At 40.3% G+C, this 17,118-nt stretch overlaps 1 protein-coding gene and 1 long non-coding RNA gene across 5 annotated transcripts in view; one reads left to right on the forward strand and one right to left on the reverse strand.

The window, feature by feature from the left end:
* Positions 1-17,118, reverse strand: part of LOC124171505 — a 247,691-nt gene that overhangs the window by 111,604 nt on the left and 118,969 nt on the right. The window lies entirely within an intron of this gene.
* On the forward strand, positions 12,709-16,666 carry LOC124171507. Its single transcript, XR_006867782.1, has 3 exons — positions 12,709-12,938; positions 13,027-13,121; positions 16,171-16,666. It is a non-coding gene; the product is annotated as an uncharacterized LOC124171507 (long non-coding RNA).

A 17,118-nucleotide genomic window follows, 5' to 3' on the forward strand; every position in this document is an offset into this window, starting at 1 on the left:
CCGTTTTTTGGATGTGAATTTGGAAAAAGGCACTCAGGGTTCCCACTCAACCGTGAAAACCTTAAACCCGTGAATAAGCCGTGAATTTCGTCTACCGTGAAAAAACCTGAAAAAGCCCTGATTTTGCTAAGAAACCTTAAAAATATCTGTCTTGGTAACAATACTACGATTGACTGATCAAATTCGATATGTTAATCATGTTTCATGGTCAGGCACGCGTAGACTCTTAGTCTACGCATGTCTCTACACACGAATATTCGAAGTGTAGTCATTGGTCCGTACTATATGACGGCATATTGACCGATATTTTCCATTTTAATGGCGGAAGTTTGTTATATTGTCTAAGCGTTTCAATTTCAGTAATAGCTAGGGATGGCCTTGTATTCGAAAAAGGACGAATGAAATAATTTGCATTTCCATTGGACCCAGAATGAACCATTTACGAAAATTATCTGATTTGTAACTCGAAGTTTGGTTCCCACACAAAATTAGGGCACATGCCATATGCTTCGAAATATGATTTTGCCATATGAATTTTATTTAAGGAAATATTTCTACGGCAAGTAGGCTTTCAATTTATGACAATAGCTCTCAATAGACTGCGCTCACCATGCTTGAATTTATATATTTTGAATTCATTATGAATTAAATATTATGCATTTATGAATAATAGAGTAAAAGTGAAAATAATGTGTTTCAGCAGGTATTTATTTTGTCTTTATATATTTGAAATCAAGTGCATTATACAGTGGAGCCCCGATCTATCGTTCCGGCATTGATCATTTTCCCGCATTTATCGTTTGCAGTACCTGGTCCCAAATTAAGTTTCATAAATGCAATGTAATTTTCCCACATCCATCGTTTGACGAAAATGAGATGATGTGTTTACAACGTGTTGCTTGTGGCTTAAAACGACAGACCACCCCCAGGAGATTGAATTTCTATAGGGAGAAGCTGAGTACCGTGGGATAGTTACATTAGCCCATTTCTCAAGAACCCCTCCACTCAGAACTCGCCTCCTCCCCTCTGAAGCTTTCCTCTTCTCCGAAATAAAAAAAAACGGTCTCAGCTCGCGCGAGGATCGTATTACGAAGACCTTACTTTCGAAAAAAATATCGAGTTACACGAGAACAATAGAAACGTGTTTCGCGGTTCCCCCCTTTTCTCACCCACTGACCTTTTTCAGCCTATTTGCTTCGAAGTTCCCAGTTTCTGGAGGTCAACTGCTGCGTGAATCACCTATTAGCCCAAAAGGTGTCTAACAATGAATTTCGGAAATTGGCATTATACTTTTATTAGATTAAAATATTTGTAAAGTGCACGTAATTCAAAAAAGAATGAGACCAAACACGACGCATTTCTAACGTTATTTAAGCATTTAAAGCATGATAATAGTTGGAAAAATACAATGATGATTTCTGGCGAAACTCGATATCCTCGCAGCTGAGCTTCTCGGCAGTTAATGTGGCATTTTTCCCAAATCAAGATATCAGGTTATTATCAGTTATCAATTTACGAGTTATACTATGAGTCTCAGTTGAAAGGGTTACTTTGGATAGATATCTTCTCTAGATATTTGGTTTCTTCCTACTAACAATCCGAAATCATCTGCTCATCTGGCGCTACGCAAATTAGAAAAGAATGGGTGTCTTTATGATAAAAAATTTCATGAGGCAGTCATATTCTTTACATCAGACAGAAATCCATAATAGCAGTGCGAATGCCGAGTGGAGAGCAAACATTTTTTTAGAAGGGTGGCGTTTTCCTTCAGGATTTTGAAAGAGATATGAGTCGAATCAACAATATGACTTAAGTGTCTTGATAAAGAACTATTATTCCTGTCATTATCTAAAATATAGTTTGAAGTCTTTAAGGAATATCATAATTGCTCGCCAAAATCATGCGTTTCCTGGGACATAGGCAACCTAGCAATAAAATAAAGCATTGATCGTTCTACCGCATTCATTTTATAATCTTATCTTTATTAGGATTTTTTTTCCGTGGTGGAGTTTCAGAAAACGAGGGTAGTCTTAGAATCGTGTTCGTCTTAGATTCGCGCTAATACGGTGAATGTAATTCTGTTTCGGTTTATTATATTCTATAAAAAAATGTTATAAAATATTTTCCGTTATATAAGAAAGATTGGGTAAGGTAAATTTTGTTACTCTGCAGTAATAACAACGAGTGCAAAAAGCAATCTCTCGGCGAGGAATTAAAAAAGGACTTTCGGTGCCCGGACGGAAGAAGGTCCGAAGGGTATTCGGCGCCCGGGCAAGAGCGCGGCTGGGCTGGTCCTTTAGTCGGCCCTGAATTTTGCAAACGATAGATCACGTCATAACAGATACCACTTTTCATTGCGGCGTTAACATTCACGGCCGTTTGTCGCGTGCGTTAATTTTCTGTTGATATACGACAAGGGATTTTCTGACTGTTGGCTTATTAACGGGCCGTGAATTTTACGAAATTGAGACCGTGAAAACCTGAAAAAAGTCGTGAAAACCTGAAAAAAACGTGAAAACCTGGAAAAAACCGTGAATTTCATCATCCAGGTAGAGTGGGAACCCTGTCACACACTCACTCACAAATTGATTTAAACGCGAATATGATTGTTGCCTTCGATGCATAATTGTATTTTTGATCCTCCAACTGCACTGCGCTGGTAGTCATTTGCATAATTTAGCGATCGAAACGAAAAAATCAAAATTTGTGCTGAACATGGGTGAATTCTAGCGGAACGATCACAAGACATAACACACTTCGACTTGATTTTTCGAAAGCTTTTGATTCCTTAGACAAAGATATCCTAGCAGCAAAAATGAGAGGCATGGGTTTTTCTCCCACGGTAGTCCATTGGATAACATCATACTTAACAGGCCGGCATCAGCGAGTGATTACAAATGATTTCTGCTCAAGGTGGATCGAAACCACAAGAGGTGCGCCCCAAGGCTCTATTCTAGGACCTCTGCTATTCTCTCAGTACATTAATGATTGCCCTTCAGTGATAAATCATTCTAAATATCATCTTAATGCTGACGATCTCCAAGTGTACCAAAATTCAAATGTTAAAAGCCTGTTCAATGGAATATGTAATCTAAATAATGACCTAGAAAATATCAACAATTGGAGCAAATCCAACTTTCTAAGCATAAACCCTAGTAAGTCCCAAGCTATTATAATTGGATATCCTAAAATACTCAAGTCAATCAACAGAGATCAATTACCGCAACTACACATGTCCGATTCTCCCATAAAGTACTGCGACGAAGTTATTAATCTAGGATTCATCATTGATGAAAGTCTGTCTTGGTCATCTCATATAACTAAGATATGTAAAGCAGTGAATAAGTCATTATTTCCATTAATACGTTTCAGAAACATTATTCCTCTCTCCTTAAAGAAGCAATTAATTTCAACATTAATACTTCCCCATTTTGATTATGCCGATGTTGCCTTTCAAGACATATCTCAGGTGCTGTCGAATAAACTTCACCGCTCCTTCAACGCCTGCATTAGGTTCATATTTAATTTACAAATATCAGATCATACCACCAATCATATTAACGATCTCAAATGGTTAAAGCCTAGTTCTCAACGCCGGATGCATATCCTTTGTCTTCTCTATCAAATCTTACAGAAAAATACACCAGCGTACCTCAGAGACGAATTTCAAACACTTAGTAGAATACACGACTCAAATACAAGGGGAAATGAAAAACTCGTTATACCTCACCACCGGACAAAGGCTTTCAGGGTTCAAGGCGAACCCTGCTAAGGGTACAACGCACCGGGGCCCGGAACCAAGCCAGGGGCTTATACGCCAGGAATCCCGGGGAGGGGGCTGGAGAGGAAGGAAAAAGGATAGAGACGCCGCCGCGATCGGAGCCCGCCGGCGCCTCCAGGGAAAGGAAAGGGTTGGAAGGGAGGGAAGAGGGATAAAACACTCCAGTGCTATGGAAGCAAAGGAGGCCCAATCTAACCTCACCACCGGACAATGGAAACGAAACCCTTGGGTCGGGTTCGCTGGATACACTCCTGGGGCGAGGACTATAAGCGATTAGCTTTTCTCCTCTGCCCCCAGAAGGGGAAGGACGGGAAGGAACAAGGAAAGGAGGCGCCGCCGCGATAGGAGCCCGACGACGCCTCCAAGGAAAGGACGGGGAAGGAAGGAAGGGACGAGGAATCCCGCACCGTCACAAGGCGGGCAGGTCCTACCATCAGCGAAACCATGCGTACGCAATTGATATTCTAACGACCTTAGAGGATTATTCTATGAGGAAGAATAATCCAACGATCAAATCGTTAGATCCTCACCACCGGACAGTCAGATTCAATAAATCATTCATTGTTACTGCATGCCGCGGATGGAACAATATTGACCTACCACTACGTAAATCATCATCACTCGCCTCCTTCAAAAAGGCACTACACTTCTTCGAGAACAACAGCGAGACATGTAACATCACGGGAACAGTACGAAAGATTCATCAATTATCTCATCCGGCTTCATCTAATTTTCCTTTTCATTACAGGTACTGGGTGACATTTTCCATGTAATTTATTGTATTTCTATACTCAGGTTTACATAGGCGTTCTCAGTAGGTTTTCGCAGGTTTTTCACGTCCCCCTTCTTGTGTGGGCGTTTTCCTGCAGTGGGTTTTTTCCAACAAGGACGACAGTCAATATCCTTAGGTTTTCCCACGTTCACTAACATCTTTTTACATTTGGTCAATAGTAACTTTGTTAAATTATATTGCTAATTGTTGATTGAAAATGGAACTTCCACTTATTTTTATGTGATTTCTCTGCATGTAATTTCATGAGCAACTTGACAATGTATTTAACTGCATATATTTAATGTTTGACGAGGGGTTGGATGGAAGATGGGACTTTCTAGTCCCAATCTCGCCCAATAAAGACGAATTATTATTATTATTATTATAATTATTACTTCTCTTCGAATCCCACGGCGGCGTGACGATATCAAATCGAGGAACTGCCTGCAAAGTGAACGGAAGGAAACCCCGATCACACCTGAGCATAACTATAGTCATAATGACGTAGACCAGAAAGGGAAAAAAATCATCAATTGATGCATCGAGGATTCTTTAGTAGGTCAATGAATGAGTAGTTGCCCACCGCACGTCTAAATTGTTTTTACAAGAGTCACCGCTGGCGTCGTAGACGACAGAGAGATCCGAATTTGATGAAGAAATAATGCAAGTAGTATTCGGGGCTGCTAGCCGGAACTAGTATTCGTGATAATGTGATCCGTCGAATTCGAAACTTTTTAAGCCAATTCCTCGCGAGGAGAATTTCAAGTATTGAGAATAATGGATCGATCAGCATTCATCGCCGCCCTGCGGACATATTTGAAAAACCGATGAAAACGCGCCCTCATCATCATCACTCGTCTACAATCCTAGGATTGGTTTGACGCAGCTCTCCACTCAATTCTCTTATCAGCTAATCTTTTCACACCTACGTATTTCTTCTCTTTCACATCTCTCTTTACTTGTTCAATATATTTTGTTCGGGGTCTTCCTTTTCCATTCTTGCCTTCCACTTGTCCTTCGACGATTGTCTTCATCAGGCCATCATGTCTCAAGATGTGGCCTATAAGGTTGTTCGTCTTCCTATTAAGGTTTTCATGAGGCTTCTCTTCTCTCCTACCATTCTTAGGACTTCCTCCTTACTAACTCGGTCGATCCATTTGATTTTCATCATTCTTCTGTAGCACCACATTTCAAAGGCCTCTATCCTTGCTTTCTCCGCTGCGGTCATTGTCCATGCCTCACTTCCGTATAGGAGCATACTCCAGATGTAGGTTCTCATAAATTGTTTATTTACTTCCATATTTAAGTTTCCCGCTGTAAGCAGGTCTCTCTTTTGGTGGAATGCTCTCTTCGCCTGGGCTATTCTGCTGATAATTTATTTCTTGCTTCTCCCGTCACTAGTTATCTTGCTTCCCAAATGACAGAATTCATCCACCTCTATCAGTTTTTGCCTCCCTATTTTAATGCTGGTCTTGACTTCTTCTCTTCTGCTGCATACTAAGATCTTGGTTTTCTTCGTGCTTATTTTCAGTTGATATCTACTCATTACCTTACCCATATTAACCAGAATATTTTTCAAATCCTTCTCTGTTTCTGCTATAACGGCTATGTCATCCGCAAATCTTAGCATGCTAATTTTTTCTTCATGGATATTCACTCCCAATTCCTTTTCTTTGATTTCATTAATGGCTTTTTCAATGTAAACGTTGAAAATTACGGGTGACAATGTACAGCCTTGTCGCACTCCTTTCCTAATTCTTGCTTCTTCACAGCTGGGCGCTGATTTTATCACGGCTACTTGGTTTTTGTATAAACTGTGGATGATTCTTCTGTCATTACAAAGAACCCCAATTTCCTTTAGGATTCCAAGCATTGTGCTCCAATCCACGTTGTCATTTGCTTTCTCTAAGTCCACAAACGCAACGAATGTTGGCTTGTTCTTTTCCATTCTCTTTTCTATGAGCAGTCTTAGGGCCAATATTGCTTCCCTTGTGCCTTTGTTTTTTCTGAATCCAAATTGGTCCTCATCCAAGTACTCTTCTGCTTTTCGTTCTATTCTTCTATAGATGATCCTTGTCAGTATCTTTGATGCATGTGTAGTAAGGCTTATGGTCCTAAAATCTTCGCACATATTCGCTCTTTTCTTCTTAGGAATAGGGATTATAATGTTCCTCTCGAAATCCTTTGGTATCTCACCTGTCGTATACATTTCACTAATGATTTTGTATAGCTGGTTCAACGTCTTCTCTCCTGAATTTTTGATTAGTTCTGCAGGAATGTCATCAATGCCAGACGCTTTATTTATCCTGAGGTCTCTTACAGCCGCATCAAATTCCGATCTTAAAATTAGGGCTCCCATGTCATCGGCATCCACTTCCCTCTCGTTTTCGACAGCATTCGTTCTGAGGCGACTTCCTTTGTACAAATCTTCCAGATATTCCTTCCATCTCTTCCCTTTTTCTTCGTTTTCAATCAATAGTTCTCCGTTTTTGTCCCTAAGGTAATCACATCTTACGCCCCTTTCCTTAAAGTGGTTCCTCACTATCCTATAAGCGGCCTCTACTTTTCCATGCTTAAGATTGTTTTGCACGTCTTCACAAATGCTTTTCATCCACGTTTCTCTAGCCTTCCGCGCTTTACGACATATTTCGTTGCTTATTCTCCTGTAATGATTCTGTCCTTCCTCTGATTTCGCAGCCTTGTATTTTCTTCTTTCTTCAATGAGATCTAATACGTCCTGCATGATCCATGGTTTTTTAGTAGCGACTCTTCTTTTACCAAGAACTTCCTCAGCAACCGCCTGCAGACCACTTCCAATGGTTTTCCAACTCTATTCCATTGGTTGGTTAAACGCGCCCTCATTGAGGACATTAATGAAAATTCTCCGTGAAGAACTGAAGCCTCCTCAATGATAATGAAGTCTTCAAGGATTTAGCACTCACGTCAGATTCCAGCAAATTTCAGGCTGTCCATTTAAAATTGCTGCATGCGGATCGAAGGAGATTTGCAAGGTAAATTTATTCTCTTTAGTGATTCGAGCCAAAAGATGGTTTCAGTGACTTAGGGTGGAGTATCAACCCAGTTTAAGCCACAGGACAGCGAATTCCACAAACTAAGGGACAAGGGGAAAGGGCAGTTTCTTTCCCAATGCCACCTCGAATTACAAAGATCTTCCAAGAAATTGTTGGTTAGTTTCCGGGTTAATACCGCGTCGAATAATTTTCGGCGAAAAAAATGAGTCGACGCGGTACTAACCCGAAAACTAATCATCAATTTAATCATTGCGGAAGCCTCCATAATAATCTTCCTAGAAACTTAAAAGCATGGATGGCAAACATGCGCAAATGACATTAGCTGAGTTTTGTTTTTTAAGTACAAGCTATCAAAGTTGGACCACTCTAATAAAGGCACTTTATTCGTTGAAATAATGAAAAATATTCACGCATTTATTCATTTCATAATAAAATTAATGAATAAAACCAGATTTCCTCATAATGGCGCCGAGAGATTCTTCACTCCCAACCCCCAATACTTTTCCTATTTTCTAGAGGTTTTTCACGACCATTTTATATTTCTGGCTAAAGTTTATTTTCCAATTTCTTCACTTCACTATAATTTTTACAGGTACACTACTGGTGAAGTCAGGTATAATCATTTTGCGAATGAACCAAGCATGTCATTCCCACCCTCCCATTCAATTGGCAATAAGGCCTAGTTCCCCTTTCATTCTGATAAATGCGCGAATTCCGAGCAATAAATATGACGGCCATGAAGTGGTGTGACTTTTCTCTCTTCCAATGCGGTGATGGAGAGGACAGGGCCAAAATGGAGGGCGCTCGCTGGATACACCCCGGGATGCTTTGCCACCTCCCTCCCTCCCTCCCCACTTATCTCTCTCACTCTCTCCGTCACCATGGATACGAGGCCACTCCCCCCTCCCGCCCCCCCCACCCGCTGGGAACCAAACCCCTCCCCACAGGGATATTGCGTGGGAGGGACAGCGCGCAACACCGCCTACCGCCCAACCCGAAGACCTTCCCCCTCTGTTGCTGCCGCTGGTGGCCTACGACTACAATCAGCCGTCTCCTTGCAACGGACCCCGCACCCGCCCCCCCTGCCCTCTCTCCGCGGGGAGCGGCACGGCACCTGTAACTCCTTCCCCCTGCCTCCGTACGACGAGAAAACCATAAAGAATCGCGCCAAAGAACGTTTTTCTTACGTGGATGCGAGGACATTAAACCTTAGGGACGCGGAAGCATGCAATACATATGTATATCGTCTGCAGACTGGGATCAACAAGCGCAGTTAAAATAAATAAAATAGGAATACACCTTGGAGTGAACACAGAGTGCCACACCGCTTCAACAACGGCAAGTTTTTAGAACTACTCCAGGGTTGTAATTTTAAAGCATTATCAAAGAGACGAGTGAAACCAGAGGCCACTACAATTCCAGGATATCCCGATATCAACTATAAAAGAAAAGAAATATCTTAAGTCCTGGTTACACGGTGCATTAACCCGTACGGGTTAATGTATGAATGCGTGTCTGTTTGCATGTCTGAATTCATGGACGTTTGCGTGAACGAGGAGCATGAATGAGCGGTTACACGGTACATGCGTTCGCACAAGTTTTCACACATTTTCTCTTATCGCGAGGCGTTTAGTTTTTGTTCATTCCCTTTACAGTGCGCAAAACTTAAATTTGTAAACAGTATCATTAGGTAGGAAGCAGACGATACCTACCAGAAAAGAATTCCCTTTTCGTTGTTTCCTGTAGGACCGGGAAATTTCACATACTGGTAATATATTTGCGCTGACGTGTAAACAGTGGTGTTTATTGTAGTTGCCGAAGTTGTTTCATTTCGTGCCAGTAATATTTATTTATATTTAATATTTTTCGTTATCTCTCGCTTATTGTTATATCTCAATAGTACTCTGTTTGTTTCAAACCGTTATCAAAGTTAATACTTAGGCTGAAAAATTGTAGACGCATCTTGTTTTTTAGCCGTGTTTACTAGACATTTTTCTGTCATCTGTTTCACTGACGAGTGTAGGTGATGTATGAGAGTAGATATTTTTAATACTTTGTTCTACTTTTGTCCGGGACGGTTAATAAAGTTAAGAAGATATTTGCTGTTGATGGAAAAGATGTTGGTTTAGAGGTCTGGTCGATTTATGAATTTGCTAATGTGAGTCGTCTTTTAGTGGTGGGCCAGTGCATTCCCACCTCGGACGTATAAAAGGTAGAATTGCCGTTAATTCGTATGATGTAAATTATGTTTAAATGTATTCTATTAGTCGTATGATAGCCGTTGTATTTCACAAATGCCGTGTTGAAACCTATGTTATAACCTCATCGATTGTTTTGTTCCGGCATAATACAACCAATAAGATACCATAGGCATAAACTTGGTATGTCCGGCATACATGCAGGGATAATCTATATGATTATTAGTGTAGACACTAATGGTGAGTTTGTGGTAGGATTCAAGCACTCAACGATACAGTATAAATACGCGTTAAGAGTTACTGAATAACCCTGCAGCCCTGCAGATAACAACTATTTGTGTCGCTTCCTTTGTTTCCCAACAGGTGGCTCTGTTATCAACTTTGCGATTGCATGAACGAAATTAGAACAGGTTCCATTTTCCGTTCACGCGTTCATGCATTTGTACATTTTGGGGTGGTTACACGGTGAATTTTTCCGTTCATTCTCGCGTTCAAACATTTAGACATTAACCCGTTCGGGTTAATGCACCGTGTAACCAGGCCTTTAAGGAACGGGTTGGAATAGGAATTATTCTTTCCCACGGTCATTTATGGACTCATTAAGTCAACAAAGTAGAATACAATGTTGCTGCCATCCTATAAATCCAAAGCGTCATTTTACGTTAAGATTATCCAATTTTTAGTTACACATTTATTATTGTAAACACTACGCACCTCATGAATAATGAGGCTACTTGCGGAGCAGAAGTATGTAGGTGTTGATGTCGATTTAGAGAGCAATGGAGTACACTTTTGAGATAAAAGCGGTTGCCATATTTTATGAGCGCCATATTTTACACAAATAATCCACTCTCTTGAGTAAAATGATTATTTTGAGCTTAGATGGGACCCGCGATCTTTCTCGGCTTCGGCACTTTTCAGCCATTCCGTCAGTGACTAAGCCTCTTCACAATAAATTTCGCTGTTCGGGGTGAGTTTTGCACGCAGATCTGATTGTGAGCCTCGGTGGCGGTCATAACGCCTAGCGAAATATTCACTCGGGTTAAGCTTGTCTTGAAAGAGGAGGGCGATCGCGAGAAGAGCAAACGATTCCCAAATGCGATCTTCCTCAAACCAACGATAAAAACGTCGTCTTCCGGGCAGCCTTGCCGACATCGCTCAGGATCAGCACATCATCGGTATATTCTAAAAATCAGGTTCCAAGATCTAATATGGCAATCAAAATTTTAGAGCAAAAAGGAATTTTATTCAATGATACACTCATCGCGGTGTTTCGATATATATACCCTCCTCCTTCACCTAGGTGGTCTCTGATTGGTCCGGGATTTTTCCTCCTTCCTCGTACTATTTAATGCCAGGTTCCAAGCGCTACTTAGCTGCGATCTTTCTCGGCTTCGGCACTTTTCAGCCATTCCGTCAGTGACTAAGCCTCTTCACAATAAATTTCGCTGTTCGGGGTGAGTTTTGCACGCAGATCTGATTGTGAGCCTCGGTGGCGGTCATAACGCCTAGCGAAATATTCACTCGGGTTAAGCTTGTCTTGAAAGAGGAGGGCGATCGCGAGAAGAGCAAACGATTCCCAAATGCGATCTTCCTCAAACCAACGATAAAAACGTCGTCTTCCGGGCAGCCTTGCCGACATCGCTCAGGATCAGCACATCATCGGTATATTCTAAAAATCAGGTTCCAAGATCTAATATGGCAATCAAAATTTTAGAGCAAAAAGGAATTTTATTCAATGATACACTCATCGCGGTGTTTCGATATATATACCCTCCTCCTTCACCTAGGTGGTCTCTGATTGGTCCGGGATTTTTCCTCCTTCCTCGTCCTATTTAATGCCAGGTTCCAAGCGCTACTTAGCTGAAGTCCTCGATCTCTATTGATATTGTTGGGGTGAAGACGGATCTCCACGGCTTCTTTAGTTATACAGTCCCAATAGCCTCTTGTTCTTCCAAGTTGGGCAGTTTCTTCCCAGTGGATATTATGATTTTCCTGGACACAGTGTTCAGCAATGGCCGATTTTTCAAGTTGTCCGAGTCGGAGGTGGCGTCGATGCTCCTTCACCCTCGTCTCAATGGTCCTCTCCGTCTCTCCAATATACACTTTACCACATTCGCATGGAATGCGGTAAATGCCGGCTGTCTTGAGACTATTAGGGTCCTTAGCTCGTACTAACTGATCCCGGAGTTTGCCAGGAGGAAGGTGAATGCTACGAATATTGTGTTTAGCAAGAATTGACAACGGATACAGCCAATTCCAAGTCCATAGGGCCCTTAAAAGGGCCTTTAGACAAGACAAAGGAGACAAACAAAACGAAGAACGGCCTCCAGCATCAAAAGCCATCCTGCCTTACGTCTCTACGGTCTCGGGGAAGATAGCAAGGATTCTTGCTAAACACAATATTCGTAGCATTCACCTTCCTCCTGGCAAACTCCAGGATCAGTTAGTACGAGCTAAGGACCCTATTGGTCTCAAGACAGCCGGCATTTACCGCATTCCATGCGAATGTGGTAAAGTGTATATTGGAGAGGACCATTGAGACGAGGGTGAAGGGGCATCGACGCCACCTCCGACTCGGACAGTTTGAAAAATCGGCCATTGCTGAACACTGTGTCCAGGAAAATCACAATATCCACTGGGAAGAAACTGCCCAACTCGAAGAACACGGGGCTATTGGGACCGTATAACTAAAGAAGCCGTGGAGATCCGTCTTCACCCCAACAATATCAATAGAGATCGAGGACTGCAGCTAAGTAGCGCTTGGAACCTGGCATTAAATAGGACGAGGAAGGAGGAAAAATCCCGGACCAATCAGAGACCACCTAGGTGAAGGAGGAGGGTATATATATCGAAACACCGCGACAACGGCATCATCAGCCCTGAGGATGTTGGGAAAGTCTCCCAACGAAACGTCGGCCTACACCATGCAGACCCTGACCCGGTTGGAAACCCGAGAAGCTTTCATCCCGTCCAAGTGTTGGTCCCCACACCCATCTCGAAGAGATCCCTCGTCCAACAGTTGGATCCCACAGCCAACTCGATGGAAAGGGCGACTAATATCGCTTCTGCGTCAATCATCGCCATAGCGACGGACTCCCAAACAGTTCTTATTATAAACAACTCGTAAGTGCACACGTTTGGCGCGCTTGGAGGTAAGTAAATGGGTTTTAAGTTTCCTCTTGCAAGTGAGAAAATATTGCCATTCAATTCCAATTTTAATACTTCTTTTTATACTCTTAGAGCACTTAAAGACGAGATGATAACCGATATGGATAACCGAGCTAAGGATTTTCTTGATGCTTGGGGCCTGAACTGTCTCGTGGAAAAATTTACCGGTGAGTTTGGCTATCGTGTTTCGTTTTTATGCGGAACTCTTATATTATTTCACCGTTCAAGATTTTATCTTTTGGGTTGATGTTATCCTTAGGTAGGATATTGTATTTTTTAAACCTTACGTTTCCTCGAAAATAACTCCGGTCAATTTTCGATGACTACCCGTATGAATTACGCATTTCGTTTCTAATAAAACGAATGCATTTTAACTTAATTAATGTGTACCACAGTATCATTAGTTCTGAATGAAATGTTTGTATTCTCATTTAATCCATTGACGAAAAGTTTCAAGTAGTTTTCCATTAGATTTCAATTTCAATTGGATTGAATTGCAAGTTCATGCACACCGGATAACCTGAGTTCCACTGTACAAAGAGAAATGCAGATACTTATGCACTAATTATGCGAACGACTCTACCCTAAATGTATATAATATCAAAGTGTAATATCAGACACTAGCTTCTTCCAGAGACCTCTTTATTCATTTCATATCACAATTTCTTATTCTCCTCTCCTTCCTTCCAGCTCATATGTAAATGGCTTCCCTCTCAACAATTCCCTCTCTCGTTTCAACAACTCCAATAGAGTATGTGCACTCGGGAGGAATACGACTGAAATGCAGTTTATTCGATAAAGTGTATCGTAAATATCATTACTTTCGATTAACAGCATTAATTGTTGCTTAGTTGGTTTAATAATTACTATTTAATATGCATTGTTTTCGCAACGATATTAGGCAGACGAAAACGCTCATCTATTGGCTCCTCGGTATGTGACGTCATTCTGGTCTATCTCATCAGCGTGCAAGGTGTTTATCGTGTTATGATCGTGTTTATGATTCAATAAACTACGTGTGCATTGGAAAAAGTTGGTGGATCTGATCTGTGTAATGGGAAATACGTTTAAGTGCTTATCGTGGAATCAGGTTTCGTGAGGGTTTCTTCAAATAATATCCCGAAGGTGGATGCTTCAATGATTGACCGTGCTGATTATGTTGGACTATACCTACATGCCTCGGCTCGAAGTTTTAATGTTGAACTGGAGCTTTTTTGTTGTCTTGTCTCATTCATAATAAAGAGAAATGGACGAAAAACCTCATCGGAAATTAGGTCTAACATAAGTGAATTAAGTAAGATTGTTTACACTAGGTAATTGGCCAAAAGTTTGTTAGCACGATTCGAGGGTTTACGGAAGGAAAAGTGCCGGTAGGTAGATAACTATCGATATTTGTATTATTGTCATTTCAAATACCGATCATAATTTAATTTACCTATTTAACTATTTTCTATTCTATTATTATTTAACCTACTGACCCGCGAAAAATAATTTTTCATGTTCAGTTATGGCCCGTGGTGACTGGATGAATATCCATGGTTAATTATTAAACTGCCGTTACTGAGCTGGGTTCTTCTTCTTCTGGGCTATTTAAGGTTTTAAACGTAAGCACAAATAACTGAAGTTACATTTTGGTCCAGTTTAAGCAGTAATCTGATCTTAATTTCTAAAAAAAAGCACTTTCAGTCGACGTATTTGTTCTTTCGTGGAATTAATGTATTCAAAAGCAGAGTTCTGATTATCTCAATGTTTCTACAAGTTATTTTCAGTTCGCTAACATAGATATGTCAGTCAGATGTACATTTTCTTGGTTGAGGTGTATGAATAGCATTTGTGAGGTATGTCTAAAAATTGGTTATTGAAAACTTGGTCCGGATGAATGACGGAAATCTCTCGGGCTGGAAATCAAATGTTTGATAGTTAGATCAGACGATTACTTTTCATTCATTCGGTTTCAATATGCTTCTCGAAGCATTTGTTAGCACAATTTAATAATTGGTTCATTTTATATTTCTTCACAGCATAAGTTTATTGGTTTTCAAGGTACAAGTGTCTTCTTATGACCGGTTGTGCTATCCATTAAGCGAGGAATCCCTGCGCGCGGTGCATTTCCAAAAAGTAGTCCCGACTTGTGATACGTAATAATGAGCTTATTTCACATTCGATTTAGAAAATATTAGCATCACTGTGTTTGGAATTAAATGACAAACATTTTGAATACCCAAACTATCACTTTTTATCGAAAATTAATTTTCCGTTTTTTAGTTAGTAGTACGGGTACACTTACTAAGTTAGTTACTAATTAGTGACTTAGTTTTCACGAATTAAGTCGTACTATTTTCAAGGATCATCACTGTTTAAGTGTCTCTTAATTTTAATGTCACTATAAATCTGCAAACGAACGCAAATGCGAGAACCGAGGAGTAAGAAATACGATTAGGTAGTTCGAGGTAGAAAAGTTGATAGTCTTGTCGTCAGCGTAACCGAGAAACAAATGAATTAAAAGATGTAGATGATGGCATGTACACACTTTAAATCTAGTTCATAAGGCATTCCATGGCTTCTTTCCAAACTCAGTATACGCTGTAGAGGGGCTCACCCTAAAGAACAAGGAATGTCTGAGAACACGTCGAACAAAATGACGTCACAGCCTTGAGAATATGGCCGACTGGTGTTTCAGCGCATCATTAATTTTGCAAATTTTAATAATTAATATCTCGCTTAAAAAGTACCTCTCTATTCTCAGACTCGGAATTTAGCCTAATTGAGGTGTAAATTCTTTTTTAAGATCACTTCCCAAAAATGTGCACATACTCTATTGGCAACAATCCAAATATAAACATCAAATAAATAATAGGAATCAAAACATAAACATAATATCAAACGTTACAATGCGTATGAACTGCAATATAGAGCTGTGTATCACGAAATTTAGAACTCAAATCGAGGATATATAGACCTATATACTATGGTATCCATATTACAAGGTGTAACATACCACAGAATTTTTAAATAATTTTTCTCCTGATCTAGCTATTCTTGATGTTTACATGTCAAGAAGTTACGGCTGATTTATGTACTGTATAAATAGCTTAAGTTATGAGTAGAAAGTAGCTTCCTTTTCATTTAAAACGTTGGTAACTAATTGCAAAAGAGTATAACCAATAAACATAAAGGCTAGTTTAATTATGTAAATATTTTATATATTTATTTCAGTTCCTTAGTGGAAGATTGTGAGGTGTTGATGGACACTGTGAACTTATAGGAAAATTCCTTGTGAGTTTGTGTCAGTTTGCCTTGAGGTGCCTTGGGTGAAAAGGAAGTTCACTCGTTACCGAAGTGGAAAATGTGTTGCAGTTGGTTTCGACGATTTCAGCCTTCCTGAATTTGGAAAAGTGGACAGAATAATTTCCAACGAAAATGATTGAGTGTTTCGTCTACAAAGCTCTGCACACCTTGGATTTCGACAATTTTTTTATGTTTACGAAGTTCTTGAAACCAGCATAGTAAACTACATCAATGTTGAAAACTTAATATCTTTTCAGCCTGTAATTTATGTGAGAATGCCGGACTATTGCAGCAGAATTGTATGCAGCCTTCAGATATTGTGTAACAAAATGTTTCACCTGAAAATTTGATTCTTTTTAAAAAGTTGCCTCATTTTTTAATATATACGTTTTATTAAAGACCACTGCTTTCTTATATCATTTAACCTATTTGCATTATTTATGGCATTCAATTCCTCATGATAGTGATTCGAGGTGAGTAAGTCTTCAAGGTAACAAGTTGCAGTAAAAATTATGAACCCCAAAATTTACTCTAAGTAAACATTTTATTTTTAAAAAGTGCATTTTCTGACTCTAATGTTCGTCGGAAGTGGCGGAATTAGTACCACGAAAGGATATTATAATGTTACTTTCAAATGGTGGCACTATTAATAATATGAAATATTACCCATTCATTAAACGCTTCGGTAACAATTTCGCAAGGTTGAGGCATCCAATATAGATGGACGTAAGACCCAACGACGCTGACTGTGGTATCCAACTATCTACATCTATCTATCTACAAATTACCCTGCGAGCCACCTCTAGGGTGTTTGGCAGGGGGTGATCAATCACCAGCATGCAGCATGCATTTGGACTCCCACATGCACACCACACC

The sequence above is a fragment of the Ischnura elegans genome, chromosome X (genome assembly GCF_921293095.1).
Source record: "Ischnura elegans chromosome X, ioIscEleg1.1, whole genome shotgun sequence".
Taxonomy (NCBI): domain Eukaryota; kingdom Metazoa; phylum Arthropoda; class Insecta; order Odonata; family Coenagrionidae; genus Ischnura; species Ischnura elegans.